The sequence below is a fragment of the Podarcis cretensis genome, assembly GCF_951804945.1.
Source record: "Podarcis cretensis genome assembly, chromosome: 5".
Taxonomy (NCBI): domain Eukaryota; kingdom Metazoa; phylum Chordata; class Lepidosauria; order Squamata; family Lacertidae; genus Podarcis; species Podarcis cretensis.
Window position 1 is genome coordinate 43605568 of NC_137174.1, and position 18461 is coordinate 43624028.

Here is an 18461-nt window from a genome sequence, read left to right on the forward strand (position 1 = left end):
GTCAGCTGAGCTTCAGAGAAGAATGTTCCTTCTTTTCCCAAGGGATTCTTCGTTCTCCAAATATCTATCCAGTCCATATTGTCAGTCATTTCAAAAAAGGTCTTTGGTAGTCTGCCATCTTTAGTGACATTCTGGCTTTGTGACTTATCCATATTTGTTGATACAACCCCGTTCATATCTCCCATCATGATGATGTTGTCATAATCCAGATGTTCCAGCATAGTCTCATGCAACTTCTTGAAAAATTCCGACTTCCCTTCATTTGGTGCATAAATTCCTAATATCAGAATCTTTTCTCCTTGATGTTGTATTTCGATTGCCAAAATTCTTCCATATTCATCTTTAAATAAGAATTTGGGTGACAGGCTCTCTTTTGCATATATCACCACGCCTCTCTTCTTTACTTTGTCTGAAGATATAAATTCCTGACCAAGTCTTTTGTTTATTAGTACTTTCCGATGGAGCCTAGTCACATGTGTTTCTTGTAAGCAAATAATGTCCAATTGTTCCTTTTTCAATATATGAAAAATTTTCCTTCTTTTTTCCGGAATGTTACAGCCATTTATATTCCAGCTCAAAAGTTGCAGAGACATCCTGAATAAGTCTGGTTATTTTTCTAGGGGTAGTACCTTGTTCGCTGGGTCTTCAGAATCCGAGGGTGCAGGCACCTCTGGTACTTCAGGCCCCGAGGGTAATTCCAGTCCTTTTTGAAGGTCCTCTCCGTATGCAATCAGAAATTTGTCTCTATCTTCCAGTGATCTAATTTTAATCTTCTTCCCTCTAAAAGTAAAAGATAATCCTTGAGGGAAGTCCCACCTGAAGATAATTGTGTTGCTCCTTAACAGTCTTGTTAGTTCCAAATAGTCAGCTCTAAGATCCAACAGTTGTTTAGGAATATCCTTAAAAATTTCGATTCTTTTATCCAGAATGTCCAGTGACTTTCCGTAATGTAAACCCAAAATCTTGTCCCTTTCCTCCTTTGATCTCAATATTATTAAACAGTCTCTGGGCTTCTCTCTCTTTATAAGTCTTCCAAGTCTGAAGGCTGATGTAATTTTGAAGTCCTTTTCCTCTAGGTTCCAAAACTTGGAAAATTCTTTAGTCAGGAACTCAGCTAAGTTGCCTTCTTCCACCTCTGGTATCGACCTTATCCTTAAATTAGTCTGTCTATTCTGTAGTTCTATCATAGAAAGATAGGTCTGATGTTCACCTACTTGTTTGCTGAGTGGTCTTACCTCTTTCTCTAAATTTCCCAATCTTTGGCTGGTATCTTCAGCCAATTTCCGATTTTCACCTGCAGTCTCCTTCAGTTCTCCAATTGCTTGCACATTTTGTGCGACTTGTCCAGTTAGTCTATTTAAACATTCAGTATTTTGTTCAATTTTAGCTGTTTGTTGATCAGCTTTTTTATCCAAGGATTCCACTTTTTTTTCCAAAGATTCCAGTTTTTCAAGAATTTTCTCTAAAGTAGAGCTGATTCCTCCTGAGGCCATCTCTTCCAATTGAAATTCCTCAGTTTCTGCCCTTGGCAGAAAAGCAGCTTCTTTCTCAGAAGTCAGAGTAGGCAAAGTAAGCACAGTAGGCACAGATGATCTACGTGCCTGGGAGACTGCGGTTAGAGTTGTTTGTCTGGTTCTCGGTCCCTTTCTTCTTGCGCCACTCATTCCAGAGTTATCTAAAATTCAAGGTCAAGCTGAGTTGTTCCCATGAGAGAAACAGCGGCCCAGATGGTAATAGTCAAACAGGAGGCCGGGAAAGGGAAAGTAAAACAATGTCACTGCTATTAATCCCAAATCCTCTAGGGGGAACTTAAAATGTCTTTAGAAAAGAAGACAATTTCCATAAAAATATTGTAATCCCATTTAATGTCCGAGAGCCTTCAATAAGGTAATTTTTAGCAGAGTTGGTGTTTAAAAAGTCACAGTGTTTCAGTGTTTCAGACAGTGCTTGCTGGTATTCCAAAAGATGCTTCAAAGTAACCAATTCAAACTCCCTCAGATTGTTTCAAAGTTTAAGTTCAAAAGTATCCAGCCCTGCAAGCTGGCTACTCAATTACTCAGGCAGTTCCAGCACCTGGGTTTCTTACTTTAATTGTAATCCAAATAGAAGAAAGGTATCAAAGTCCACATAAAAGTCATATAATCAATTACTTAGAGTCCTTATTCAGCTTAAAAATAATTTCCATGAATGCCCAGATCTGTTAGATTAAAAGTTCACTCTTTGCCTCCACTCCTCCGGCTCTTTGCTTAATGCTTCAATGACAGCGGAAGACGGACTTCCTATTTTTCGTCACTCCGCTTTCAGCCAAATTAAGTACTTAAAGTCCCGAAACTTTTAAAGTCCGTTTATTCACGGGTTGTTGTTTTCCGAATCTGTAGTTTAGGAAGAAAGGACAGCGCTCACCGACAGCAGCAACGCGGCTTCACTCCGCCGATTGCGGAACGATCCTCAGCGCCGCAACCCCCTCCGCGATCCGGAGCCCCTTACGGGGCTCCTTCAACGTTTTGGGGGCTGCTCCTGGCGCCCGCCGGACCCCAAGACCACAGGCTTCTGCTGCCTGTGGTTTTCCTGAATGGGTCCCCGCTTCGCCGCAGCGGGAGACCCTTTTTCGGCGGAGCTTCCCTTTCCCGACTAGGAAAGGGCAGCCATTGCCGTTCGCGCCGCCTCCGGAAGTCCAAAAATATGTTTTCAAAGTCCAGTTTACATTGTGCCTTCAGCCTTACTGTATCTAGTTACCATATTTTTCTGTGTATAAGACAACCCCCAATTTTAACCTTAAAAAAATTTTTTTGGGGGGAATATAGTCTTATACATGGGAAAATACAGTATATGCTCTCATGAAAATCAGTGTCTTAAAATGGTGGGTCACTCTCCTCCATTGGAGGTTTTTAAGCAGAGGTTGGATGGTCATCTGCCAGGGATGCTTTTGTTGTGATTCCTGCATTGTAGGAGGTTGGATTCGATTACTCTTGGGGTACCTCACAACTCTACAATTCTATGAGTAGACAGTTTTTTATATAAGATGGGAAGGTGTGTGCCTGCTGTTCCAGGGGGTGGGAAATCATGATGCCACTGGTTCTATGATTGTGGGGGTCTTGAAAACCCCTGCCCTGAGCCTACATGAAAGAAAGGACTGACGTTTCAAGTCATGAAGTCAAAGAACGGCTGCAGTAAATTCCTTCTAATGACAGTAAAAAGATGCAGCTGCAGTAATTAACCATAATCTGATATAATTACAACTAGCTTATCAACAGGACAATAAAAAAGATGGAAAACCGGGATAAATGTAAATGGTATACTGATTTCTTAAGTATCGTAGTGAACCCCTACTGAAATGTACACGCTTATGTTAAGGAATGGGGATTGGCTGCGATATAATGCAATCCCATGAATTGAGTTCCTTTCATAATTGCAGGCTCATGAAATAGTAAGATGAAGAAGAATGCATATGTTAATCAGAGTAGTAGAATCATCAGTCAGTCTTTTAGCTGTAATGTAGCACTTCATATGTAACCATACAAAGATACTGCATCACCTCTGACAATAATTTAAACCAGTTGAGAAGTTTTGAGGTTTCTGAATTGCAACCTATTTTTTTCATGCACATAACTCTAGACTCTGTGCACCTCTGTTTCCTACATGTAAGTAGGGTTACCATATTTCAAACAGTGAAGAGTTGTTGAGCGTTTTTTTGCAAATTTGCATTTATTTGTTTTTTTAAAAAGTTCTTTAGTTTTTGAGCTATTTTAAAGGAAAATCGCCGACATGGGTTGCCATACACCTGGATTTTCCTGGACATTTTTAAAGCAATTTCTGCCTGGACACTGCTTCCGACTGCAGTATTCCGGATATGTCCAAGAAATTCCAGACATGTAAGTGTTATCTCTCTGTACAATGTATGAAGACTTAAGGCCATCCAGTTTATGGAAAGTTCAAGCAAATATTGATGAGAGACTCTAGGGTCAGGCAGCGCATTAATTACCAACCTTCTCTATCTGTACTATCAGATGGTTCACAATTAAAATTAAAAATTATGCATACTCATAAAACCAATGTTATTCCTCATCACTGCCCTAAATAGGTTTTCCCTTTAGCCTTCTAGGCGCTTGAGGGATAACTCACTACTGATAAATTGATACTACAGTTCAAGCTGTAGCACAAGCAAGTATTTTAAGCAGGAGCAGAAGGTTGCCAGGGGCAGAGTAGTATAGTAGGCAAATGTAAGCTTATTAATCAGAACCACTTGGCACCCAAAGAAGAAGAAAATACATTCTCTGCAAAACGACATGAACCAGTTCCAGAATAAGGAAGCAACTGGGAGTGGCTTATAGAATCATAGAATTGTAGCGTTGGGGAACAACCACAAAGACCATCTAGTTCAACCCCTGCAATGCAGGAATCTTATGCCCAACATGGGGCTCAAACATATGACTCTGAGATTAAGTCTCATGCAGGTGAATTTATCTACAGGGCTTGTGAGGGAGACCTCTTAATTCTTCCCCTTACCCCCCCCCCATGAGGGTAAAAGTTGCAGGAACCCCATATCTCAGGGTGAGGGAAAGAGCATACAGGAGAATATTATTGGGCCCTATCTGGTATATATGCCTGCTAACTTTGTCCATGGAGTTTTCTTGACAGGGATACTGGAGTGGCTTGCCGGTTCCTCCTCCAGGCGGATCACATTTGGTCAAAACTCTCCACTATGACCTCTTCATCTTGGGTGCCCTGCTCAGCATAGTTCATAGCTTCTCATAGTGTTCTCAAAGCTACCAGCATGAGTTTGACCAAACTGTGGGAGGCAGTGGAAGACAGAAGTGCCTGGCGTGCTCTGGTCCATGGGGTCACGAAGAGTCGGACATGACTAAACAACAACAACAATCTGGTATATGTTGGAGGGAGAAAGCCATACAAGTGCAGAAAGAGAAAAGTGTGGGATGAAGAAATGGCAGGAAAGAAACGTTTTGTTCAGAGAGAGAGAGAGAGAGAGAGAGAGAATGAATGAATGATGAATGAATGAATGACCGGGTAGTATGTGTGGAAGAGTGGGGGGTCCTGAGCTAGGAGGGGCAGAGGATGAAGTAGCATGTGCATGTGTGTGTACACGCAGAGGTGTACATATGTACACACAAATGAATTAGGATTTGGAAGGGTGGTGAGAGAAAGAGCCTTTGGGTTTGTTTCTGCCCCCACCCACTCACGACAGATTACACTTGATGGAATGTGGTTCTCAGCAGAGAGAGAAAAAGTTTCCCACCACTGAACTAGAGAGGGTTTCTATTCCTCAGGCTAATAAAGGCTGAGTAACTTAAGAATTAGCGTTTCCTTTGGGAACTTCAGGAAGGATTTCTAGTCAGCAACTTCCTGAGGGACTGAGCAATCTTGCCCTCCCCCCCTCCCCCCAGTTTGCATTACAGCCTGCCAAAATGGAGCTTTGCTGTTTTATAAAAATGGAGTTTGTCAAATAATAATCTGCAAAGAAAATGCATCCAATGACAACAGGGGAAAGCACCTAAGGATTTTCTCCCCCTTTTATTTTAACAGGCAAACTTCAACCTGAAGATGTTCTTAACATTCAGAACACAGTGCTTCTTTCTTTCTTTCTTTCTTTCTTTCTTTCTTTCTTTCTTTCTTTCTTTCTTTCTGATAGAAAACTAACTGCATACCAGCCTTTCACAAGCTGTGTACTTGCAGTGATACTCTCCTATCAAGCCTTTCAAATTAGGTTTTATCTGAAGATGCTAGGCAGCCTCTAGCAGATCCCTGTGGTTCTGAAAAATGCTGCTGACATTTGGCTTTCTGAGATTGGATTAGAGAGAGATTTAATTGTATGCCTAATTAAATTGAATTCTTCGATAGCATCCAATGCTTTATTCACCATGACAAAACAATGTTACTATTGATTATATAATGTCTCACTTTCTCAGGCTATATGAAAACAATTATTGTCAATGCTCATCCACACTTACATCTTAATTTTAATATAAAAATTAGTGTGGAAAAAATTGCTTTAACAGACAATGGTACACATAAATATTTTCTCTCTGTGCACAAAGCTGTCAAAGAGAATGCAAATTTCTCTTTGTTTTAATAAATGCCCCCCCCCCATCTTGTTGTAGCTCAAAATAAAAAACTGGGTAATAAACTTTTAAACAATATAAACACAACTAAAAATTATTTATTTTTTAAACTAGCTCTTTTAAGAGACACCTGAATCCCAAAACCTACAAGAACTAAATGAAGAGCAGTAAACCGCAATATGTTCTCTCCCTAATCCTCGAAGGCCAGATTAAACAAATATACTTCATAGGGTTTTCTTGGGAAAAGATGTGCAAGTGTGCATATCCCCAGGGAGTGAGCTCTGTAACATTATGGGGAAAGGTTACATCCTGTTACTGTTCTGATTACATTCAGAAATGCTACTTTACAATTAGGGATTTCTAGAGGCTGTTTCTGCCAGTTCTCATACGGTCCTGAGCTTTACTGGGACCCTGAATTTGCTGCAGAAAATATGTGGAAACTGGTGCAGCTTTTAATAACGCAGGCTATGTTTCTAGAAGTGCTAAGAATGTAAGAGCCAAACTGCATCAGATCAAAGGTCGTCCAGCATTTAGTTTCCACACTGCAAAACTTCTCTGTGAGAAGTAACCAGTGTTCTGTCAACAGCACACATGCAAATCACGAACGTTTAGCTATATAAAGCACACAAACAAGCAGATTTTAGTTAATGGGTTCAAATAGGCCACAACTTTTTTGGTTACAGATGTGAACAGTCTGGGTTAGGTACTGGGTGAGGCCGGACTATATCCCGACTCCTGCCCATCTTCTTCTGGGAGTCCAGATAAGGGTAAACCATCAATAGGGGGAGCCCTATGATTTACATCAGGGATGTCCAACAGGACTAGTCAATCCCAGGGAGGTTCAGGTCAATTGCTGTCTTAAAAGCAATATTTTCTCCGTATTGGAGTCCCCATTGGAGTAGTGGTATGGCCCTAGCCCATGTCAAGGCATTGGACAGAATCCACACCCCCACTTTAACAGGATATCCACTTTAAACAGGATACCCTTAATGGGGAGGGGCAGGCGGAGGCTACAACCTCCCCTCCATCCAAACAAAGGCTTACCCAATGCCTAACCTCACAAAGTTGTCACGATTGCTACGAGGTAGGCGAAAACCAAATGGGGAAGTCAATTTGCTAAGTGGAAAAATTCCTGCGCAGTCCCAACAATATGGCGATTGACATAAGTCCATGGCAAGGTTGCAATGCATCAAAGCAGAAAAAGAGGGTGAGGAGAGTGGGAGATGTGGCAAAGGGTGCGAGAGGACAGCCTCCCTGTAGCACTGGAGTTTAAATTCCCCGCAGACACAACTCCACCAGTGCTGATTGGACAGTGAGGCCCGCCCCTTGAGTAGGGCACCACCCAACACCGTCTTCGCGGGGAAGGCGTCTGTCTCTGACCCTCGGCCGGGTTACCATGGAGGCCGGCTGGAATGCCACCTACCGAATAAGATAAGCAGACTTCTCGATAAAAACAGGCTTCTCAGTTCATTAATCCAAAAGCTCTTAAAATGCCACTCCTACTCTGAAAGTGAAGCAGAAATGCCCATCAACGTGGGAGGCAGGATTGACACATGCAGATACACACACAACCTGCATACTTTATGCCCCTATGTGGTCTTCTGAATACACGGAGAGGGCTTTTGTAGTGTAGGCAAATCCAATACACAGACAGAAGAATCCAACACACTAACAGAAGCAATCTGTAGAGAAGGAATGGATTTGTGCTGCTTCAGAAACTGCATACTGGCTAAATATTGATTTAATATTTGATACTCTATCTTTTGAAACATGACAACCCTGTGCATTCTGCAGAATTCTCTCTTCTACTCAGGAATTCCACTTTTTCATTCCTGCACCTACCGGTACTTCCTCTAAAACAGAGCCCATTGGGATGGTAATTTGGTATTGAGTTTTAAGAAGTCCACTGTGATTCCTATAGTACATCCTTCCCCAAACTGATGCCTTCTAGATGTTTTGGACTACAACTTCCATCAGCACCAGCCAGCACAGCTGTGCTTATGGGACTTGTAGTCCTAGACATCTGGAGAACACCATGTTGTGGAAGATTGCTATAGTACAAGGGCGGGCCACTTAACTCACCTGCTGGTCTACATGATTGACAAGAATCAACACAAACTCCACAGTCCACAAAGATGGCTTCTGAGAAAGTTTAGAGTTCTTGAAGAGGCAAAAGGCACATGCTACTACTTGAACACGTTTCCTTTCTAACCAGCTATACTTTGAAATGGTAAAAGAAGAGTGCAGGAATCCGCCTTCCGTATGTTCACCAGTGTGGTGTTATTGGTCTTGAAAATTAAGTGTTCCCAAATATATCTCTTGATACAAGTTTAAAGAGCAATTCATTGTTGGTTTCTTATTTCCAGATAAAATAGCAAGTATATGAAGGCCTACTATGAGCCACTCAAGATGACTTTAATTCCTCTTTCCAGGAGCCTTGTTTTATAACCGAACTCATTACATAGATGTCAGGCCCACTGCTGATTGATTTTTAAATTGGCATGGTTCAAGTGACTAGCGCTGAAGTGATTTATTCTCTGAGAGTAACAAACTGAGGCCCTAGCAAAAATGCTCCTCAGCCATATTTTGTTTAAACAAGTGTACCAACACACGAAAAAAAAGCTGAGAGTTTCATTTGTTATCTATCCAACATTTGAAGGTCAGTTACGGATACACTAGGAGTAGAATACTGATGGCAAAAATCAAACCTTAAAACAAAATGACACTGCACTCAGAGCAGCAAAGTTTTAAAGCACACACTTCTGAAAGAAAGGTAATGGTTTTTAAGGTATTCAGTAGATTCTTTTCAATTGCCCCAGCCATATCCTTCTAAGAAAGTTTATACCCATCTCCACTTCACTGAACTTCATCAGGAAGACCAGTTGCATCAAAGTAATGGTAGAGGGCTCCTGGTTGCTTTGACTGGCCAATTTTTCTACAGTTCAACCTATTCACCAACTGCTGTCAGTTACTACAGCAAATGGTTGGCTTCATTACTCTGTGGTGGCCTGCCAATGGAAATGGTTTGTTACCACAGGGCTGAAAAAGGAAGATAAGATAAATTGCCTTTCTGAAGGTACACAGAATAGTTTCTACACACTTGGGTGGGCAGATCACCTGTTTCAGCCTACTTAAAACAATTATGTTTAAGAGGAATGCTGCAACATCCATTAGAATAGCTTAACCTCATAAATAAGTTACACAACATTACGAGAAGATGACTCCTCTTCTCAGGGGGCGCAGCATTGCTGGTGGGAATCCTGGACCTCACAGGGACCCAGGAGTGGAAGGAGGAATGCTGCCCATGTCATCAGGGCTCCTGGCTGCATCACGCCCCCCCCCCAGCTGACCAATCAGGTTAGCCAGGGGGCGTGGTCACTTGCCGTATAAACCGCAGCATGGCCAAGGGGCAGCCTCCACTTGCCTTCTTGCCCAGAGCCTCGCCAAGCAAAATGTGGCCCAGTAAAAAAATATCACCAGCCTGTTGGGAGATGGTAAAGAAGAGAGTGCCATCCTTCCAGCAACCACCTGCTGCATTTCTGTGCAGGGCATGAAATAGGGTGATTCCTTCCTCTGGCAGGCTGCTTAGTTTCTAAGTTGGGCACAGAAGAGGAACAGAGTATCACACGCTTCCTTCACCAACTCACTCACTTGCCTGAATAGAATTGCTTATCACTTGTGGCTAATTGGCTACTGCTAATTTCATGGGCTAATTTCAGTTTCATAGGTGAATCAACACCCTCTGAGCCGGAAGCCTCTCTTACACAAACACAAAAACTGCATGAGACAAGCACACACTAGATAACATTTATAGATAACATCCCAAGTGTCTTCATAGACAATGACCATTGCCCCATCTCAGTTCCCAGTTACAAGATTTATTTGATGATCTTCACGCAGGGGTCAGAAAACCTTTTCAGCAGGGGGCCGGTCCACTGTCCCTCAAACCTTGTGGGGGGCCGGACTATGTTATGGAGAGAAAAAATGAATGAATTCCTATGCCCCACAAATAACCCAGAGATGCATTTTAAATAAAAGCACACATTCTACTCATGTAAAAACACCAGGCAGGCCCCACAAATAACCCAGAGATGCATTTTAAATAAAAGGACACACTCTACTCATGTAAAAACACTCTGATTCCCAGACTGTCCGCAGGCCGGATTTAGAAGGTGCTTGGGCTGGATCTGGCCCCCGGGCCTTGGTTTGCCTACCCATGATCTTCAGCAAGTTTGGGAATTTCATCATGATGAAATAATAAATCACGGAACTTGCACCGAGCAGCAGCAATAAATAGAACGGAAACATCTCCAGGTTCAACTCCTAAATATCCCAAGAGGGTGGTGTGTGTGTGTGTGTGTGTGTGTGTGTGTGTGTGTGTGTGAAACCAACATGCATACAGTGGTACCTCGGTTTAAGAACAGCCCTGTTTACGAACTATTCAGTATACGAACTCTGCAAAACCGGAAGTAGTGTTCCGGTTAGCAAACTTTACCTCGGTCTACAAATGGAAGCCAAACAGTGGAAGGGCACCGGTGGTGGTAGGCCTCATTAGAAAAAGTGAACCTCAGTTTAAGAACGGCTTTGGTTTAAGAACAGACTTCTGGAAGGATTAAGTTCATAAACCGAGGTACCACTGTATATTTCATTTACAGGGGCATTGTAAAAATATACTAAAATATATTAAAAGTTAATGTATCAGTTCATTTTTTAAAGAAAGAATTTATCCTGAGACCTCCATTTCAATAGAATGGAATTAGATAGTACCGTGGTTTAGTTGCCTTTCTCCTGGTGTTATCTAGATTTAATAAATTGCCTTCCCATTTAATCCTCCATGACTGTTTCTTTTTTAATCTATGTAGGTATGGATCATCTTTTTTAAAATTCAGAGCAAGAGATCACTGAAGTACAATTAAAACCAGAAGGGATAAATAAATAATTAACTAAACAAAATAAATGATGCTTAATCATTACGATTCAACACGTTAAATAAACTTGTTAAATTCATAAGGATAAATCTACCATCTAACAGCATGCTGTAATTCTTTTTTTCCGGTGCTTAGCAATTGCTGCATTATTAGACAATAAAAAAGGTTTCTAAAGACAGCAGTTGGTTAAATTTGGAATAATGGCTCCTGGAACATATTCATTTAATGTACCTCTCTCGAGATTCAAGTCTACACGCTGTTGTGGATATGGCAATATGTCTAGTAATATCAATAGTCTTGGAGGCAGTTTAATTTAATGTCCATGCCCATCACTTGGGAACAACCCATGTGAAGTTCAGGTTCATCAAAGAGTCAAACAGGAAACTCCTGACCTATGCTTCGGTGCTCTTTGTAACAACCCATTCTGTGCATTGTGGGACACCAGGATGAAGGACCAGGCATTGTGGGACACCAGGATGAAGAACCCATTGGCTCCTTCTGACCCAGTTATAAAATGCTTGGGCAACTGATCTTGTTTATGAGGCCTATTGGCCTTGGTGTAGATGCATCTACCCTCGATGTCCCCTTCCCAGACACTGCCTAAAGGTTCATTTCCCAGTATCCCAGTTTACAGCTGCCTGCTCTGCCTACATCAGGAATTAGGGTACATGTGACCCTCGGACATTGTTGGGTTCCAACAGTCTCCTGCCAGGTGGCCAATGCTTCACGTTTGGTGAGAAAGAAGTATAGGGCCACAGAAGAAGAGGAGCTGTGTACAATTCTGGGTGTGGTGGGATACAACAGAGAAAGTGCAAAGGAAATAATGAGCTTGTCTTTGGCCAAATGTGCTAGTGGTGCAGTATACTTTTATCATTTTTATTAAAGCGTTCTGGTGATTGCCACTATCCATTCTGACCATTTAAATACAGTAATGACTCTCATAAAGTGGAGACAGTGTTTACATGAGATCTGAATGCACAGAAAGGAAACAAATAGGAGAGCAGGCTTACTTAAGTTCAAGCCTAGCTGAAATAAACAATGACCTCAAAAGGGTCAAAGACAAGCTAGCCTGGGAATGTTTTCAGATTTTTATATGATAGAGAAAAGCTGGATGAACTCTCATGCTCTGCTTATAAAAACAAAAATGTAATTTGGTTGTTGGATAAACCACAGAGCAGCATTTTCACAGCGTTCCCTGTAAGTGGCTGTACATGAGCAGTCAAGGCTTGGTACTCTTCCCCTGCACTGCTCACTCTTTTCTCCATTCAAAGTGAACTTCTCTCATCACAGCTGTCTTGTCAAGCACATCCTATAATCAGATCAGAAGCTAGTTCCACTGAATTCAATGGGCTGACTCCCATGTAAATAGGTATAGGACTGCAGTCTTATACAAATATTCAATCAATACAATTTAAACAAAACATTACAATGCTGTTGCTTGCACAATGCAGTTTTGATAATGAAGTTTGAGGAATTACTCAGATCATTAAGCGTTTTAATGAGCTGTGTTTTTAGCAAGACAACTATATGGGACAGCATAGAGAACATCTAATACAGGGGTCAGCAACCTTTTTCAGCTGTGGGCTGGTCCACTGTCCCTCTCAGACCATGTGGTGGGCCGGACTATATATATATATTTTGGGGGGGGGGGGTGAACGAATTCCTATGCCCCACAAATAACCCAGAGATGCATTTTAAATAAAAGGACACATTCTACTCATGTAAAAACACGCTGATTTCCGGACCGTCCGCGGGCCGGATTGAGAAAACAATTGGGTCACATCCGGCCCCCGGGCCTTAGGTTGCATACCCCTGATCTAATAGCATGGTTTAGATATCTTTTAAACATCATTTTATGTTATAGAAGAGTATTTTATATTTTTATATAATCTTCACTTTAAAACTTTTGGCTTTATAATGAATTTGTCCTATACTTACATAATCGGTTTCTCATAGGATATATAAATAATTAAGTTTTTCTACTATTAGATATATAAAATCCCAACGTCCAGAAACAACATCTGCTAAAAGTATTTTTTTACTTATTTAGTCCAGGTATAGTGCCATTAAGCACATGAATGTAGTCAATTATTGTGGATTTGCCTTCAGAAATGGTGTACACAAGAGTGTATAAAATGGAAATGTTATTTCTAGTAACTACACGATGCCTTTCAGACAACAACATGATGACCTATGTCCTTATTCCACTACTCCTGTGACCCATTTTACAAGCATATTTATGTCTTAGTGTCCTGTGAAGGTGATTTGTGATTCCTAACATAGGTAAGGTAAAGGTAAAGGTACCCCTGCCCGTACGGGCCAGTCTTGACAGACTCTGGGGTTGTGCGCCCATCTCACTTAAGAGGCCAGGGGCCAGCGCTGTCTGGAGACACTTCCGGGTCACGTGGCCAGCGTGACATCGCTGCTCTGGCGAGCCAGAGCCGCACACGGAAACGCCGTTTACCTTCCCGTTGGTAAGCGGTCCCTATTTATCTACTTGCACCCGGAGGTGCTTTCGAACTGCTAGGTTGGCAGGTGCTGGGACCGAGCAGCGGGAGCGCACCCCGCCGCAGGGATTCGAACCGCCGACCTTTCGATCGGCAAGTCCTAGGCGCTGAGGCTTTAACCCACAGCGCCACCTGCGTCCCATGATTCCTAACATAAAGGTAAAGGTAAAGGTACCCCTGCCCGTACGGGCCAGTCTTGACAGACTCTGGGGTTGTGCGCCCATCTCACTTAAGAGGCCAGGGGCCAGCGCTGTCCGGAGACACTTCCGGGTCACGTGGCCAGCGTGACATCGCTGCTCTGGCGAGCCAGAGCCGCACACAGAAACGCCGTTTACCTTCCCGCTGTTAAGCAGTCCCTATTTATCTACTTGCACCCGGAGGTGCTTTCGAACTGCTAGGTTGGCAGGCGCTGGGACCGAGCAGCGGGAGCGCACCCCGCCGCAGGGATTCGAACCGCCGACCTTTCGATCGGCAAGTCCTAGGCGCTGAGGCTTTAACCCACAGCGCCACCTGCGTCCCATGATTCCTAACATACTGGGGCCCAAAAGCTCTAGCTTTTGAACAGATGCACAGGAGGACCATTAGCATCATATAATAGATTTAAGATCCATAAGTTTGATGCACCTTTTCAATATGACAGACTCAAAGGTCTGAAATTTTGCCATGGGAAAACCTTAGTAATTTCATTTCATTTGAAATACCCAGATTACTAAAGATACTCACATGCAAAAATGTTTGCATGGCCTAACCATAAGTGATCACCCAGGCTTAGTAAAGACTTGTTAATCTTAGTAAATCTCCTTTTATGCTTTATTTTGATATGGAATTTAAGATATTATTATTATTATTATTGTTATTATTATTATTATTATTATTATTATTAATACCCCGCCCAGCTGGCTGAGTTTCCCCAACCACTCTGGGCGGCTCCCAATCGAGTGTTAAAAACAATACAGCATTAAATATTAAAAACTTCCCTAAACAGGGCTGCCTTCAGATGTCTTTTAAAAATAGGATAGCTGCTTATTTCCTCGACATCTGATGGGAGGGCGTTCCACAGGGTGGGCGCCACTACTGAGAAGGCCCTCTGTCTGCTTCCCTGTAACCTCACTTCTCGCGATGAGGGAACCGCCAGAAGGCCCTCAGAGCTGGACCTCAGTGTCCGGGCTGAACGATGGGGGTGGAGACGCTCCTTCAGGATACAGGACCAAGGCCTAGCTATATTAGTCAAAATATAGCTCTTATATAATTCTGTACAGAAACACAGTAACATGAGAAACTGGAAACCTCTAATATGTAGCAAGCAACACATCAGGATACCCTGGGAATGCAGGGAATGCAGGGAATACCCTGGGAATCTGTTTTCAAACACTTGTAAGCTACAAGGAACAAGGGGATAACCAGAGGTCCCTTTAGCATTCATCTGCCTAAAATTTAGACATATGCAAGTAAAAGATGGCATGTAGCTGCTGGCAACAAAAATGCAAAGGCTTAGCATGTGACGCCCCAATAAACCACACAATACTCCAATAATATTAATGTAAGATAGGGATGAATTTGGGCAAGAGGTTGCCCAGGATGCTCAGGTGATTTGTCTCATGGGAACCAATTGCTAGAACAATGCTTCTTGCCACAGGACCACTAAAAACCCCAACCTTATACAATTAAAAACCTGTTGCTTATTTCAGTTGCCTGCTTGCTACTCTGCATATACCCAAACATTAGCTAAAGCCGGGTTTGAAGTAACTGCAGAGAAATGAACCCTGGGTGGATACCTGTGGATACACACACCGTACTATATCGTTAATCCGTGTTCTGTCTAAGAGAGAATGAGGTCACATAATCACCTAGAAGAATGCCAGTGACACAGAAAAGTCTAGATAGCTTCCAATGGGAAATTACTGTGCTTTTGACAATAAAAGGGGAAGAGCTGATTATCTATCTTTATCTCTATCTCTCTATCTCTATCTCTATGAGGTAGTCCTTTGTGGCTGTTTTGTTGTTATTGAGGCTATTCCTGGCTATCCAACAGGAAGAAGAAGCCTCAGAGCTACAGCAGCATACACACAATCTATCACACAGAGAGAAATGTTTTAAGACTTTGTAACAAAAGTTGGGTCCTGCCCTTTCCATTGTTAAGGTATGAAAGGAACTGTGTAGATGTGCTGTATTTGTAGAAGCACCTGCAGCAGCACTTTTATGCAGAAGATACAATTACATAGTACGCTCAACATTGCATGCCTATGCCAAAAACTGACCTCAGAAGTGTTTGTTTCCTGTAACAGAGAGTTGCCTAACAGGTACCTATTATATGACTAAGGCTGCATACATACTGTATTACTGTTTACACTGGCATCAATGAGGCTCCACAACTTGATGCTTGAAGCTGTGCGCGCATTATGCAAGCCACAGTCCATATCTATCCTCTAGTTTCTTGAGCAATACTGCTGTTTGATGTGTTTCCCACCAAACCAGCTTCCATCCGATTTGAAAACGTAAGCCATGCTCATTAAGCTGAGGTGAGTACATTTGAGAACGCCCTTGCACATGTGTAGATAACAGCACACGTATGGATGAAAAGCTTCAAGTACAGGAATTTGGTGCATGTATTGGGGGTGGGGGATTGCTGCATGGGGGAAACCAAACAGGTAATATGCATCAAGTGAAGACATCCCCACTCCCTCTCTGGCATGCAAATGTGACTTGAAAATCCGAGGAAGGAGGGAGAACCACACTGCAGTCTAGGCTGCTAATGTGTACAGTTTTGCCCAAGGCCTTAGTAAAGAAGAATGTACATAAGAGCTCCGTTTCATTGGGACACACAATAAACATCTGGAAATAGCATTTATTGTTCCAAACAGTAACCCTTTTTATTTATTTATATGATCATTTAGCTTGTTAGTTCTTTAACTATAGTAACAGCATGTATAGTTATGCTTCCTGGTCTGCCTTCTCCTGCTACAGGAGTCTTTCCAAGGAGAACGTGTACTATTTCAGCAACTTAAAAATCAAACCCACCTAAGTTTTAACAGCATATATAGTTTTAACTCCACATCTTTCAATAAACGTTAATCTGGGATAATCAAAGCTCTTTAATACAGTGATGCCTTTCCGTTTCCTGTCAACTTGTGAAGCCACGAATACCTGGTAAAAGCTATTTATGCACAGGTCAATGAAATGCTCATGGTCTCCTGTAGTTTTGAACACTGTCACTCACTAACAGTTGCTGAGCTCTGCTAAAGGTAAAATGGAGACTGACATTCAGCAAGGGCACAGTGCGTGCTAGGAAACTCAGCCTTTTTCCTGCTCTCTCCTCCCATAGGACACAAATTGTATGAAAACATGACCCCTTGTCTCCTTAGAATCTTCCCTCCCCTCCCAGGGTACTTTGGTATGAGATACACACTTGTATTTTCTGACTCCCTGCAAAAAGGCCACACTGTGAAACAAAGCTCAGTCAGGAAACATAAGTAAGTTAGAATGTGCTTCTTGGGGAGAACATAAGGTTTCCTATCTTTATGCAATTAAATACATTACAAACAGGCTGATGAAAGAACAGAAAACCCAATAAAAGCATGAAAAGCTATCTCACACTTTCTGCTGTCGGGAGAGTGAAATATATTTAGTGCTGATGCTAGGAAAAATCATTTAATCAAGCGCACAGGCCAGACCTTCAGCTGTGCTCTCTAGGGACTATATCAAGTTATGCAGACACTCTCTGAAAGAGAATTAAACATTAATATTACTCATCACTTCAATTTAAGCAAAATACTGCCTCATAAAGGAAGACAAAGTTTAAAACTACACAAATAAATATTCCAATTGTAGTAAGAAACCGGGCTGAAAATGTTATAGTTTGTATATAAACTTTGCAAATTGGATGAGGGACGTACACACACTGCAGTAATCTAAGGTTCATGGTTTTTATATATCTGAACACTTCAGATACTAAAATCATTCAAATCTGGGGTGTGCCGTCATAAAGATAGATTTTTAGTGACTCTGACATTCTCACCTAGAAAGCAGAGTAAAAGCTTGAAGACAGAACGTGTGTCAGAGCTTTCCCTTGAGAAATCCAGATCTCAATGCCAAGTCACTCTGATACCTACCAGTGTGTACTAGAATATTGAGAACCAATGACAAAGGGGGCAAATAAAGATTCAGGTTCATCAAAGTATCCCTAGAATGTGTGCATGAGACTAATAATAATAATAATAATAATAATTTATTATTTATACCCTGGCTGTCTTTCCCCAGCCACTCCGGGCAGCTTCCAACAAAAGATAAAAAATACATTAAAACATCAGTCATTAAAAACTTCCCTAAACAGGGCTGCCTTCAGATGTCTTCTAAACATCAGATGGCTGTTTATTTCTTTGACATCTGGTGGAAGGGCGTTCCACAGGGCGGGCGCCACTGCCGAGAAGGCCCTCTGCCTGGTTCCCTCTAACTTGGCTTCTCGCAGTGAGGGAACTGCCAGAAGGCCCTTGGTGCTGGACCTCAGTATCTGGGTTGAATAATGGAGGTGGAGATGCTCCTTCAGGTATACAGGATCAAGGCTGTTTAGGGCTTTAAAGGTCAGCATCAACACTTTGAATTGTGCTCGGAAATGTAAACTTTGATAGATGTTTTGATATCATGGAGCCTATTGCCTTGGATCTTGAAGTTTAAGCCTTTCTTTTATCATGTGAACAAAGATAATCAGAGTCTCTAAAATGTGCTAGCTTACCCTTACCCCCAAGGGCATGCTCTATAGGGAGTTGGCTTCAGGCACCAGGCTTATTGGCAGACTAGCTCTGTGTTACAAAGATGTCTGCAAACAAGACATGAGGGATTGCCACATCAACCCTGCTATGTGGGAATTCTTTGCAATGCCTGGAGACAGATAGGTCATGTGTTCACAGCAGTAACCTGATGAGGAATGACTGCTGGGAGGAGTGCAGGGAGAA

The 18461-nt window shown here is 42.1% G+C and overlaps 1 protein-coding gene across 7 annotated transcripts in view; it reads right to left on the bottom strand.

Annotated features, from left to right (window-relative positions):
* Positions 1-18461, bottom strand: part of PTPRE (protein tyrosine phosphatase receptor type E) — a 120105-nt gene that overhangs the window by 60104 nt on the left and 41540 nt on the right. Inside the window, exon 1 of one of the 7 annotated variants that reach the window (XM_079977148.1) lies at positions 7501-7534. The exons of the other annotated variants lie outside the window; for them this stretch is intronic. The gene's annotated coding sequence lies outside the window, so the exon portion shown is untranslated. Of the gene's footprint in view, positions 1-7500; positions 7535-18461 lie in introns of those variants that run through there. 7 annotated transcript variants of the gene reach the window in all.